The 14532-nt window shown below is 36.2% G+C and overlaps 1 protein-coding gene across 20 annotated transcripts in view; it reads left to right on the top strand.

Moving 5' to 3' along the window:
- The window catches only part of LOC129778134 (sodium/hydrogen exchanger 3), a 195809-nt gene that overhangs the window by 57488 nt on the left and 123789 nt on the right, over positions 1-14532 (top strand). The gene's annotated exons all lie outside the window — the stretch shown is intronic.

The raw sequence follows: 14532 nt of genomic DNA, 5'->3' as shown, positions 1-14532 counted from the left end.
GACAACTTGTTGGAAATTGTGAGGGCTATTCATATAATTTTTTTGAGAATTTAAAAAAAATACGTTTTTTGAGTAAAATGAATTTTAATTTTTTTTCAGCATAATTTAAAAATAAAGATTATTTTCTATTTAAATTTAAACAATTTCCTACATTTTATCTATAGACCAAAATTTTGTAGGTTTTATAGTATTTGAGTTATATGTTTTTTGTGAAAAATCAAGAATAAAATGTGTTGACCTCTTTAAAAAAGTAGTCTAGTTCTTTTTGGAATATTTCAAGTATGCAAAGTTGGTTAAGAAACCCATGTGTACCCACAACGTTTTACTGCTATCTGAGATGGTGCTGCCAACGCCCAGTCGAGTTGGCATGAAATTCGTCATTTATTACATTTTCAGTATTTAGATATTTATTTTAAACCCCATACCTCCTTGTTAGACGTGATAATACTCCCCGCAAATGGCGTTTTCCAGTAAAAAAGTCATGCCATGCCCTTTGGATACATTTACCTCACATTACAAATTCGTATACTCATGCTTGTATACCTAATCAATACTCAGTGATCACCAGTAGTGAATAGCGAACAATTGGAAAAGCATAGGAGAAACTACATTTTCCTATAAACGGGCAAACTCGCTTCTCAAGAGAGAAATATATAACACAGTTCAGAATTAGTTTGAAATTTCTCTCAGCAAAAAGCAGCAAAGTCCGCACAACTTAAATTTTGTTCGGAAACAGATGTAGGTCTTTCTGGGCGAACGTTTTCGATAACATATATCCTAAATAGTTGCCCCACTATAAGTTTTGATGTAACAGCGATCGGTTCAACTTTCTGTTGGCACCTATTCAAGCGGTAAGCGGTTTCCAAACGAAGACTCATTTGAGGCTTGTTAGTTTCTGTTATCGATGAATGTTATAAATTGATGTGAAGTGGAGTGCAAACAACTACTTATACTGGCTTTTAGTTAATTGATGGTCTGTGTCGAGTTAGCAGTTCCATATCAATCGATTCCCATTTTAATCGATATAAAGGCAACTTTGGCCAATAATTTGCATTCCGAGAAGACTGGTGTTGAAATAGTTGATCAAATCTTGAAATAACCGGCTGAAAATATACCAACTTAAAATTCGGTTTAGATTGAATAGAAAAGTTGTCCATCTATTTCGAGAGATGGCAAACTATTGGTACATCTTCCGATAGCTTCCATCTGGAAAACATTTCCAGGTCACCAAACTGCCAAATAGATTTTATGTTAAATGAACTAATTCTAAACAAACAAAGTATGTTTGTTAGCACAAAAATGGAGCCACAGAATAACTATAACACTGGAAACGTTGCTTTTGTTGCTTCCGAAGCGGGATGGAAAATTTATCCATCAAAACGAATTACCATGTAAACTATTAAGGGATGCTTTTTCACTTATCATACGTTGCTGTGAACGCGCAGCATCAACGGCTGAGAGTCGGTTCGATTGCATACCGGCACCTTTTTGCGTGAAGCACAAACTCATATACATAATTCAGCAATCCCCTTATTCGGATAGACCTGGGGCGGCTTCAAGTGTAGTCAACTGAAGAGCAGCACTTGGCGTAAATTCGTGGCATGGTGTCTGATTACTTATAGTTGAAATTTCTCCACTAAACGCGTTCGTTTTTCGGATTTGTACCTTCAAATTATTCATGATGCTGTAGCCGAGTTTGTAAACAGGAGTTCGAAATCTCTCCCGGAGATAATCAAATATGATTAAAATACTCATTTCGCAAGCGTATTCCGTAAGTCGCCAAATCCATTTAAAACATCCAATCACTTCATTAAGTTCCATTTCTATTCACTTCCAGCAGTTAGTCGATGCACAAACACTGCTCGGAGCAGCAGCGTCAGCTACAGACTGGCGCCCTATACGCGGCAACCCCCGCGAGGGGGGAGTGAACACCAATGTCGACCCACAAGATAATTTTTCACAATAGTTGCATAAGAGAGAAAACACACTCAGCAATATGCACGAGAGGACTCCTCGTACAAATTCAATTTCATCTGCATTTTTCTCTATTGGATTAATTCGTTTCCTTTGTCGGATGTACGATTCTGTGGGTGAAGTTGATGTGGATCACGTCGACGACGGTCAGTATTCGAAACGTGGGTTGAGAAAAAAAACTCACTATCTGGAAAAACACAGAAGGAAAGCTAGCACTCGGGAGGTTATCATAATTCCTGAGTTGTGATGTTAATTGACCACGTTTCATCACACATAAACCAATTCTTCGGATCCATGGCGACACTGAATCAACAGACCATGGCCTTTGCCGTTGACTTCAAAGTCATTGTTTTTCCCTCTACTGATGCCAAACACTGGAAAGGTTACGGTTCTCCAGCAAAGGCGCCAAACGGATTCGTGTCGCTCGTTTCTGATTCTTTCGCATATTTTTTTTCTCGAGCGCTCATAAAAACTACTATACAGTGAACAACGGCGGCAATGTTTGACTGCGCTTCGCACCAAACCTACGAAGCCGGTCGGACTTGGCTCGGTGATGGTATTGGATAAATCCTAATCTTTGTGTTGGTATATTCTTAAGGGTTTATCATGTCCATGGCTCCATGTTTCTCCCCTCGTCATCACGGAGTCGTTGGTAAAAAGTCGAGCAATCATGTTTTTTCCACAACATCCATTCTTTCTCTTGAATGCAGGGATTATATTAGTGATATAAATAAATGGAAGGATGTTATTTCTTCTGGAGACTTCACTCTGGATTATGTATCGAACGGAGGATATATTTGCCCTTTACTTAATTAGTGGCTCTATATTGGACAAACATATAGGCAATCACATTGAAAGTCCCTAATATAATTGTTCTATATTACGCATAGAAAGCGAATATATAGGAGAATACTTTTATAAACATGATGATTAACAAATTACATCTCTATGAAATTTGTAACTTTTGACACCACAAAAATATTCGCCATGTTAATATGAAACATTTGTATTTCAATGCTTTTCGGACCTGGGATTCATATGTATTTTTTTTCTGTTCCTATGCGTTTATTCTGTCAATCAAAACAAGTCTCTAATACATTTAATACATTATATATAATTTTTTATATTAATAATTCGAGGGCTATCCAGAAAATGACAGACGATTTCGAAAGAAACACAGGAGAGAAAAGATTCCTACACTCAGTACGCGTCAGCTGTGCTAGCGGGAGATTCGTATCTCTCTTACTTTTACCACCGCCACTTGCGAAGCCCATTCAGTGATTAGGCCGTCGTCATGAATATTGAAATGGTTTACTCAGCCTTCACCTATTATTCCATTTCCGTACACCTCACGTGCACAAGTTTGCGATGGACTACAATTGGGTTGTTATTTTTTGTCAATAAAACCGCATTTCACAAGTGACGTGATTTTCTATCACATATTTTAACTAGTCAATCATATGAGGAAGAGAGATATGGACACCCCGTTTCAACAGCTTGATGAGAATTGAGTCTAGGAATCTTCCGATACCAAGATAGTGGCTCTAACCCCGCCCACTGCTTCGCTAACCAAGATGCCTGCTACTTTCTGGATAACCTTCGTTTTTGTCTAGTTTCAAGATGGTGGCAATTGGTGGGTTTCATGAGTAAACATCTGGAGATGTATTGCACATCTGGAGATGTTTACTCATAGCTTTTTCTAGAACAAAAAGAAGCGAAAAAATCATTAGGAAATCAATTAGGAAATCACAAAACCAAATGTAATTGGTCACAGTGTTATATGGTTAGAAAACATTAAAATAAACTCTTTCGCTTGCATGTTATTTTCAATGCCAAGGGGAACTGGCAGATCATTTTGCAGCAGCCATATCTTTCCGGATTCTTCCCGAAGTACACCACCAGTGGTTAATGCTAACTCGATAAGTTGATATAGTAGACCTGTTAATCCTGTAAATCAATTGTATTTGGTCGCAGTATTATATGGATAGAAAACGTTAAAATAAACTCTTTCGCTTGAATGTAATTTTCAATTCCAAGGGGATTATTTTGCAGCAACGATCACTTCTTTCCGGATTCTTCTCGATAACCAGAAAACGTAAAGAGTTGCACGCGTGTATGTGTTTGTGATGTCTCAAGCGGAACCAATTTTCGATGCTGGTATTCTCTCGGTCGTCTTCTCTTCTCTTTCTGATGGATCGGATTTTCTGCGCTCCGTCACAGTCCCAAACAAACTGAATGCGTTTCAGGTTAGGTCAGGCCAGGTAATGAATCCCTTGATCCCTCACCATCCAGCTCGTTCAACTCGTTCAGTAACGATGTTGTCTTGTCGATGTCCTCACGAAAAATGATTCCGTTTCACCACCAGAATCGCTTAAGTATGCTTTTTGTCCGTGATTGAATAGAAAGAAGGTGTGGTTTACGATGGCAACTTGGAAGGCAAACTAGAGGGGAATGAACTCTCTGAGTTTGAAACTTTCAGCGACTGAGCAATAATCGATTGAGAATTATGTTTTTCGCGATGCGAAACATTTTCCGTTGCGCGCGCATCCAATATTGGAAACAAACATATCCTACTGATGGGGAAGAATAAACTTCAGAAGCTTTCCTGCTAATTGCACTTGATTGAAACATCAGAAAACCAAATGTATTTGGTCGCAGCGTTCTATGTTAGGAAACATTAAAATAAACTCTTTCGCATGAATGTATTTTTCAATTCCCAGGGGAACTGGCAGATTATTTTTCAGCGACAATAACATCTTTCCAGACTCTCTCCGATACTCGAAGCCCACTAGTGGTTAATGCTAACTCAATAAGCACCTGTTAATTGCACTTGATTGAAAAATCACAAATCAAATGTATTTGGTCGCAGCGTTATATGTTAAAAAAACATTTTAAAAAAACAGATTATTTTTCAGCAAAGATAATATCTTTCCGTAATCTTCTCGATGCTGGATGGAATTCAAACGAAAGAAGTTCCGCTCGTATATATATATATATATGTGTGTGTGTGGCGGCTGCTTCGATATCTCAAATGAAATCGTTTCTCGGTGCTGATACTCTCTCGGTCGTCTTCTCTTCTTCTGATAAATCGGATTTTCTGCGCTCCCTCACAGTTCCAAACAAATTGAATGCGTGTCAGGACAGGTCAGGCCAGGTGATGAATCCCTCGATCCCTCGCCGTCCAGCTCGTCCAGCTCGTCCTGCTCGTTCCGCTAGTTCAGCTCGTTTAATAACGATGTTGTCTTGTCGATGTCCTCATGAAAAATGATTACGTTTCACCACCAGAAAATCGCTTAAGTATGCTTTTTGTGCGTGATTGAATCGAGAGAAGGTGTGGTTTACGATGGCAATTTGGAAGGCAAACTAGAGGGGAATGAACTCTCTGAGTTTGAAACTTTCGGCGACTGAGCAATAATCGATTGAAAATTATATGTTTTTCGCGATGCGAAACATTTTCCGTTGCGCGCGCATACAATATTGGATACGAAAATTTTCTACTGATGGGGAAGAATAATTTTCAGAAGCATTCCTGTTAATTGCGATTGATTGAAAAATCACAAAACCAAATGTAGGGGGTCTTCGTAGCCACTTGGTTACGCGTTCGCTTACTAAGCGATCGGTCGTGAGTTCAAACTCAGGGCCCTCAATTGACCATCTTTGTGTTGTTATAGAATAACTACGTCCACGCAAACATCATCATCGACGGAGATCGATCCACGGTCGAAATTAGATCGATTCATCCATACAACTGCTCTGCTCTGCAAGAAACATCGGGCTGCTGTTCTATAAATAACCCAACAATGATCAATATCAACTGTCTCCGCTGTCCGGTCTACTGAACAATGGAAGAACAGAAAGAATACCCTTACGCCGAAATGGCTACTACTGTGTAATTTACCATAATGTAATGGAACAGAAAACTTAACGCCTAAATGGCTACTACTAACTACTGTGTAATTTACAGTTTATAGAAACATAAACGTATGTACATGTACACGATTAAAACCCGGCTCTGTTACAGCTAAAATGCTAATGAGCCTAATAAATAAATAAATGGGATAAAAAAAAACCAAATGTATTTGGTTGCAGTGTTATATGGATAGAAAACATTAGACAACATTTCGCATCAATGTATTTTTCAATTCCCAGGGGAACTGGCAGATTAAGATTATTTTTCAGCAACAAGTGAATCTTTCCGGAATTTTCTCGATGCTGAATGGCATCCAAACGAACAGTTCCGCGCGTGTATGTATGTGTGTGTGGCGGCTGCTCCGATCTCTTCCCGGGGAACCGTTTGTGGCATCACTCTCCTCCTGATGGCCTAAGGTGCACAAACAGGCTCTTGGTGACACTGTTCATCCGCGCTTTCATGATAAACGAAGAGCTTCACCAAAACAGCGACAACATGCTCCCATCGCTGTTTAATTAGAACTGAGTAAATCCACTCAGTTCTAATTAAACAGCGAGCGGCGTTCGCTTATATACCGATTGGTGATTTCAATAGCCTGTTTTGAAGACAATTTTAAGACTTTTGGAACAAGTTTTTGGATCAAAAAGTAACAAGTATATAACGCGTAGACATTTTATCTTTCGAATGAAGTGTTTATCATACCATTTCGTTCAGTTGTTTAGGAGCTATTAACGCTCAAAATCTCGGTCTCCGGCGTAACGCTTTCGTTTTCGTAACTTTGATTTTACACCCCGGTATAGAAATGAAAGACGTAGTCCTACGTCAAAAAAAGTCATATATTTTATTTTATAGATAGTAACAAAGCCTAATTCACGACCATCAACACTATTTGTCATGGTTTCATTTCAATTGAAAGTTCCATCTCCCTCCACAAGCACCTTGTACTTTAGTACGTGACAAAAGAGGGTCTCTGAGATACCTTGTAATTCAACCGAGAGATGTCCTTCTTCATCGTGGGAAGAAAATATTTCTGGGCAATTCGAAAAGGGAACAAAGAAGACTCGTCAATTTTCAATATTCACCGGGTCGATCGTCTTCGATTTTCTTCCGTTGCCAGCTCGTCGCTGGGTCGTCTGGGTCTCCTTGAACGAACTTACCATATGGGACACGGTTGAATGGTCGATTTCCAACTGTTTCGTGATCCACCTGTGGGACTGGCTTGGATTCTCCACAACCGCGCCGATCATTTTTTGTCGGAGCGCTTCTTGGTTAGAAGCCATCTCGATAACCACTTGAACAATTTTGTACATGTAAACATTACACTCTAAACTCGTTTTACTCAAAATTTCATCAATTTCTACCCATGCAATAAAAAGTTGTACACAAAAGAATTTTTTGAGAAAGTTTTGAAATTTTTTCGCATTTTTTCGAGTACAATCTTTAGACTTATGATTCGCATACTCCAGCACACGGCGACTAAAAATATCCTAGATCAGGGAATTCCATTATTTTCGATATCTTGACCTATACTAAATCAAGCGAATAATCATAACCAATCAAGCCTAACGTCTATTTAAATTCGCGTTGGTGGAAGACTCTTCTGGGCTATCTCGTAGGGCAACCGAGAGAACCCTTCTTTTATAAATATTTTCAAGACGGCGATATAATATTTATACACAACCGAGCGAACTCCTCTACTTTTGATATTTTGAATACATGTATACAATATTGGCAATATAAGCCGGGATTAATGACACATAAAACTCTCACTAATCTCTCGTCTATCTCAAGTGGCGGCGGCGGAAAAATAGTTCTAGGTATCCTGAAGAGGCTACTGAGATAATTCTTCTGCTGTTCATATATTTAAATCGCCTGTACGAAGTAAACCGGCTATATATTTCTCTCTATGACCGGCCTCTGTCATATTTTTCAGCATCTATATAAATCAAATTGTTTGGTGTCCGTATGTTACCGTTTAACTCGAGAACGAATCAATAGATCTAAAAAATTACTTTTTGTGTGATGCGTTTTCGCCGGTACCTGGTTTATAAGTCGAAAAAGTTATGAAAGTCTATGTTTGAAAAATCATGAAAATCAAAACGTTACTCAGTTGACGAATTATTTTTCACATTGAGTTTTTCGGTCTACTGATTCCCTGATTCACCTATTGATTTTGGATTCACTTCTATTATCAGTTTACTGATTCGAAAATAATTGTGAATTGAAGTGTGAAGTTTACACCCCTATCAATTTTGAGGGCAACAAATTTCTGTTCACGACGTCCAGTCATAAGTATATCCGCTCTGGTAATTCTTCTGTGGTCGTCAGAAGGCATATCTTACAAAATCTTCAGTTAACTGAACTTCTCCGTATATAATTTGATGAACAATTGAATTTGGCCGTATATGTCCGAAGTCCACAGTATGAATAAGATATTTAAACAAAGAAGATTAACTGTGGGCGGGACTAAGTTCGCCGAGCTTGTAAATATTGGTATACAGGTCGGATCCTATTTTAAACAGACACGTTTATGTATGGTTCAATTTTACACAGTTTTAGATTCGATTATCTACAGTTTTTTTTTTACAAAAATTGAATAATTCAACATAAAGATGTTAGTTTATTTTATTTTTTTATTTTTTATTTATTGTAATTGTTGTAGAGTAAGGTGAAACCTTTTAATTTACCACAAGCAGGTCCTATTTCATTTCTATTGAAATTCATATTGAAAGAGCTACATTTTCTATTAAATAAAGCTTAACTTTCACAACTAAGAAAATCAAAAGTTTTGCCGATTTCTCCAGTTGACCGTTTTTGGTAACACAGTTGAGCAGAAATCGTGGTTTTGAAATACTTACTTCAAATCTCTCCTATTCTCCAGGTTTGGCTTCACCGGACTACTATTTGTTTACCAAATTGAAGAAATGGCTGGCGGAAAAAAAAATTGTTCAAACAAAAAGGATTGCATAAACGAATGACTAGTTCTTAGACTTGGACAAATCAACAAGCTAGAGTAGCGTTAAACCATGTATAAAAATTTGGAAGGAGACTACGTTGAAAAATAAAAAATAGTTAACTCCAAACAGTTAAGTTATCAATTTTTTGCTTTTATTTATTTCTGCTCGGACTTTTTAAATGACCCTCGTATAGCGCCCTCTATTTCTGTCCTGCATTCGTTCTTCATATTGCATGTTAGTTGAGTTTAAAGCATGAACATGCTTTCAAAACATAGCTCCATATTGCTACCACCTCATGCACCCCTATTTATCGCTTAATGGCTGTCGAATTGTGCCACGTGTTCTGATTCGCGTGTCATTTTGCGCTACATTCCCAGCGTATATTTCCGGAAGTCACGACACAATACCTATATATTAAATTTCTCCTGCAGCAACAGCAGCAGCAGAACGCATAACCGCAGCATTATACTGACTTCCATGTATCAGCTGTTTTTGCTCAGCCATCAGCAAGCTGGTTGCCTTGACCATCCTCAATGTCAGCAGCAGCACAGTGGGAAGGGGACAGAGCGTGGTTTGTGGTTGAAATCAACCGCGGTCCGTCTTATCAATGAAGGCTAGTGTCGACTAGTGGGAACACTTCTTTGATTTGTTTTGTGATGAGAAAAAAAATTTGCTCCATTAGCATAATGCAGAGAGTTTTTTGTCGAAAGCTAGCTTCTTCAGGTTTATGCGTGAAAAGTATGATTTTTTCAACAATGAGCGGGAATCCTTCAGTTTGAGTGTCTTCTAGTCACACCCTGTTTAGAGCTGCACCACAAAACACACTTTTGGAATCGATTCGAAAGTCCATTTCTGTCTCGAGGTTGGGGTTTTATCCCATTTGTTTATTAAGCTTTATTAGCATTTTTTAGCTGTTACAGAGCCGAATTTTAATCGTGTACATGTCACATGTTTATCATATCTATACATAGCACATTACACAGTTGCAAATTTTTCATTTTTTTTATATTGTCGAATCTTGTATATTTATTTTTTTTTTCGAAAAAAAACGTTATTTTTATTGATTGAATTATGATCTTGAAATTCGGCTTTTTTTGTCGGTTTTCCAATTTTGAAAACTGGTTTTTACCGCTGAATTGATTTTCTGATACCAGCAAATAAAAGACATTGAACAGGCATTTTTTAACTCCTCTCCAAATGTCTTAGGATTGTTATAAAAATTGTAGTTTTTGTGGTGTCAGGAACAATTAATCAATGACCAATGATCAATCAGTCAATGATCTTCGAATTGCTGAATTTTATTACATACTTTGCATACTTTTATATATGGAAAATTCAGCATTGTATTTAGATCTATTCTTTCTATATATTTTGTCATATGTATTATTTAGGAGGAGAATCAGGAGTTCAATTCTAACACCCGACATTCTTCTTCTCAGATGGAAGTAAAGTGACGAGCCAGCTGAAAGTGTTCAAGTTCACTATAATACAAAAAATATTCAAATAACGGAAATATATATCTTTCTAAATACATTTCATTAGTTGGTATGGATCTATTATCGGTCCAGTGGTTGAAAAGTAACTATTTTTCAAAAAGGAGTATATTCGGTAAAATCAACAAAAAATCAGAATGTTTTAGACTGTTCCAATTCACGATGGCGAACCTTAAGGGTGAAATTTGAAAAAAGACCAGTGATCCAAAACCGGCCACCGGACGAGAGCATAGCAGAGATTTATATTACACAGTCCCGTTCGAACCAGCAAACAGTCAGTCCTCGTATCCTCGTATCCCCGTCCGCCCTCGGAACCAGGCGTACCAAGAGTACTGCTTCACAATCGTATTCCGAAAGAAAAATAATTATTTTCACCAACGGACGCTGGAAGTTGGATTTTGCAAGTGAGTCTGTGAGATCTACATCAAAATTAAATTGGTCGGTTTGTGTCCGCATCATGAAAGTATTCTCGTTTGAAAAATTATTCATTTTACAAGTCAAATTTTCTTCGTTTGCATTTGTTTGTGCTTCAATATGGAGAAAGCTTAGATTTACGCCCTTCGAATAGTTTCAAACACTTTTGGTCAGTCCAAAGTGTTAACAATTTAGGTGTGAAGGTCAACATAATGGTGGGTGAGGAAAGAATCGGAAAAATAGAAATTCGATTAAGATTCATGTCAAATTCAAGAAGAATTTGCATGAACAATAGGAGTAAAAAAAAGCAATTAAAATTTGGCATGGGTAATTCATCAAAAGGGTCAGATTTGTGAAATCGTATTGTTTACGTAGGACTACGAAATTATTCTATTCAATCCGCTCGTTTATCACTTCGAATATTATTTGAGAATGGATTGAAATTTCAGAAAAATGTTTTTTAATAATACGTTCGTTTAGTTTTAGTAATACGAAATTATAGTAATACGTTTGTTCTACCATTGCCATTATTACACATTTTGAACAAAACTTAAAATTGCCAAAAATTATATTTGGCAATGCATCAAAAAAACAACAAAGTGTGCGTGTGATGAAAAGAAATATATAAATTCTTTGACATCTAACATTGCAATGACATTTTCTGGAACTTTTCATACTCAAAACAAACTCAATAAAATTTAGACGACTTTTTGAAAAGGGCCTAAGTTTTTTTTCTTAATTTTTTACAAAAAAAATTCTAACTACAAACTACAAAATTTAGGTCAAGGAATGAATTGTAGGAAAATGTTTGAAATTGTTTCATTAAAAAATATTTATATGTTTTATATGAAATTTAAAATAACTAGCTAATTATTTTCAGCTTCGAAATATCTAAATTTATTTTTCTTCCAAAGGTATTTTTTTTCCAACATCTGGAAAAAGTATATGCATATCCCATACAATAACTAACAAGTAATTCGTACATCGGAAGATGGGCACCTCTGCAGAGGAAGGGTTTTTCTAATAACAACTTTATCATGCTTTCTCAAAAAGAGTTACAATTAATCCTAGTTATGTTTATAGTTAATATAGTGATATGGTGTATTCGAAAAAATATAGGCCATTATCTCCCAGCGTTTCATACGCAAACTTTTTATACCCCTCTTACAATTTTTTAACTTTTGAAATTTGATATTTCAACATTGATATTAAGATGGGACCCTTGTCTGCAAGGTCGAAAAATATTGAATATTCATGATTTTTTTCGGATGTTAGGAATAAAGAGTATTCGGGTATTTTGGTTATTGTTTAAGGTATATTTGAAAATGTATTTTGATTTTTTTCCTAATTTTTACAAAAAGTCTAACTTAAAAACTAAGAATGAGAAAAAAAATTGGGAAAATTATATTATCGTTCTGTTCTTCCATTGTCCAGTTAGACCGGACAGCGGAGACAGTTGAAATGATCATTGTTGAGTTATTAATAGAATAGCAGCCCGATGTTTCTTGCAGAGCAGAGTAGTTGTATGGATGAATCGATCTTATTTCGACCGTGGATCGATCTCCATCGCTGATGATTGTTGCGTGGACGTAGTTATTCTGTAACAACACAAAGATGGTCAATGAGGGTCCTGAGTTTTGAACTCACGATCGATCGCTTACTAAGCGAACGCGCAACCAATGTGGCTACGGAGACCCCCTATATATTTTAATGAAAATTTAAACAATTTCTTGTTTCTATAGTTTTTGGGTTAGAACTTTTTTGCAAGAATTAAAAAAAACTTAGACCCTTTTCAGGAAGTAGTCTAGATCCTTTCAGCACGACAGCACATCATAAACTGGCGATTTGCCAAAATTGAGGGAGTATTAATTGCGTTATTTCTTTATCTTTTTTCCCTTGGCTAGAATGATGCACGACGGTTAGCTGGGCAATTTCACATCCAATCAACCGACCACTGCCCTGATAATTTCCATTTCTTTAAACATTATACATATTGTACAAAACAACATTAGCATGTTTTTTTTTCAAAAAACTGTTACTCCAAATCCAGATTAAAATATGATTTTCGATGTATGGGAAAATCAATTTACTATTGACGGAAAAAACATTTCTTGTGCACCGTTCAAAATTTTAAGAGAGATTGGATTTAAAAAGAAAGAAAAATTATATCTCAACATGAACATAATTTTAATTATAAAAAAATGGTCATATCACGAGAACGGTCAGTCCTAGGATAAAACGTTTTTAAACATTAAACATAGTTTTTCATGCAGAGTTGTATATAGATTTTACTTTTTGATCTCTTTTTTTTAAGTAACTATTTCACATAGTATTGAAATAACAGATTTTCAAAAAATTGTATTTCTACTTTTGTGAGTCTGACATGGCACCACTATATGCCAAACTTTGTTGAATTGAAAAAGTTTTCTAAAAAAAACTATGAAAAATATTCCAAATGTGCATGTTTTAAGATATAGAAGTGTTTCAATATTACATGAAAGTTATAAGTAAGATTTTTAACCGTGTATTTCGAACGTTATTTTTCTTGAATAGTTGCTTCATTTTGCAAAAATATTGCTGTGCACCATATTGTAATCAGATATCTGGACTTTAAGCTACGACATTTTGGAAAAAAAGTAAATGGTTTTGAATAAACCCTCATAAAAATCAATCGTAATTTAAATTGAACACTTGACAGTAAAGATTGTGATTTCGGGTAAATGTTACCTAATATACAAATTTTGAAAAGAATCGGAGATTGACTGTTTTGGCTAACATTGCTCAGCTATAATTGCTTTTGCACAGGTATTGATGGACCGTTTTGTGTTTTGTTGTTGGTTTGACCGCTTTGTTGACCATTAAACAGCGTCTCCTTACTCAAAATGGTACTGTTTCGCGAAATTAATTTGATTTTTGGATACAATAAAGTCCTTTTTTCACTTGACTACAATAAAATTGATTTATAATCACATATTCATGGTAAAAAACTAAAAATATGTTTAATTGCATTTGTCTTCACTACAATAGATCAAACTAATGGTCACAGTTGTACAATGCTCCTACAGAAGAATTGCATTTGTCTCAAATTCCGAACACCATTTTCGTCACCGGCTTATATTCCGAACACCAAACACCAGAATTCCGAACACCAAAAAGTTTAAAAAAGGAATCATTAATTTTGAACTATTGAACCAATTCAGATGGTCGATACATCAAATTTACTTAGTTTCTCAGCATGCAGGTCACAAAAATATTTCAAGTCCAAAAAAAATCCAGGGCATCCATCTTGTGCTGTCAAGTAGCCGTTTTCTTATATACATTAATTGGGAAAGCATTTTTAGAAATTCAACAACTAGTATCTGCCCAGAACTCAACTGACAACGATTTCATTAAAGCCAATCGTGCCATACGTCTGTCATTTGGTCGAAGCCGATTCTTGATTTTGGCGCCAGTTCTAAAAAACAACATTTCGCCTAGAATTGATGTCAACATCTAGTTCAGTGATCCTATAAGCCACTGGTTACAATACATTCCCTCAGGAATTGCCGATAGTTATGATGTCTTTGTCAACATTTGCACGGAAGTAAATCGTAGAAGATGTGATCCAAATGTTGACATTATGTTTGGAGAAATTGTTAGGTGGTCTTTGGAGAGATTACAATCGATGTATACTGAAAAACAATTCTACAAAAAGATCGAGATTTTCTCGATTTTCTCAAGTAAAAAAGATCGATCCAAAAAACCGAAAATCGGAATGGAAAAGATCGATCTTTTGAAAATCGAT

This window comes from Toxorhynchites rutilus, chromosome 3, assembly GCF_029784135.1.
Source record: "Toxorhynchites rutilus septentrionalis strain SRP chromosome 3, ASM2978413v1, whole genome shotgun sequence".
NCBI lineage: Eukaryota > Metazoa > Arthropoda > Insecta > Diptera > Culicidae > Toxorhynchites > Toxorhynchites rutilus.
Note: the sequence above shows the minus strand (reverse complement) of the source record. Positions and strands in the feature narration are given on the sequence as shown.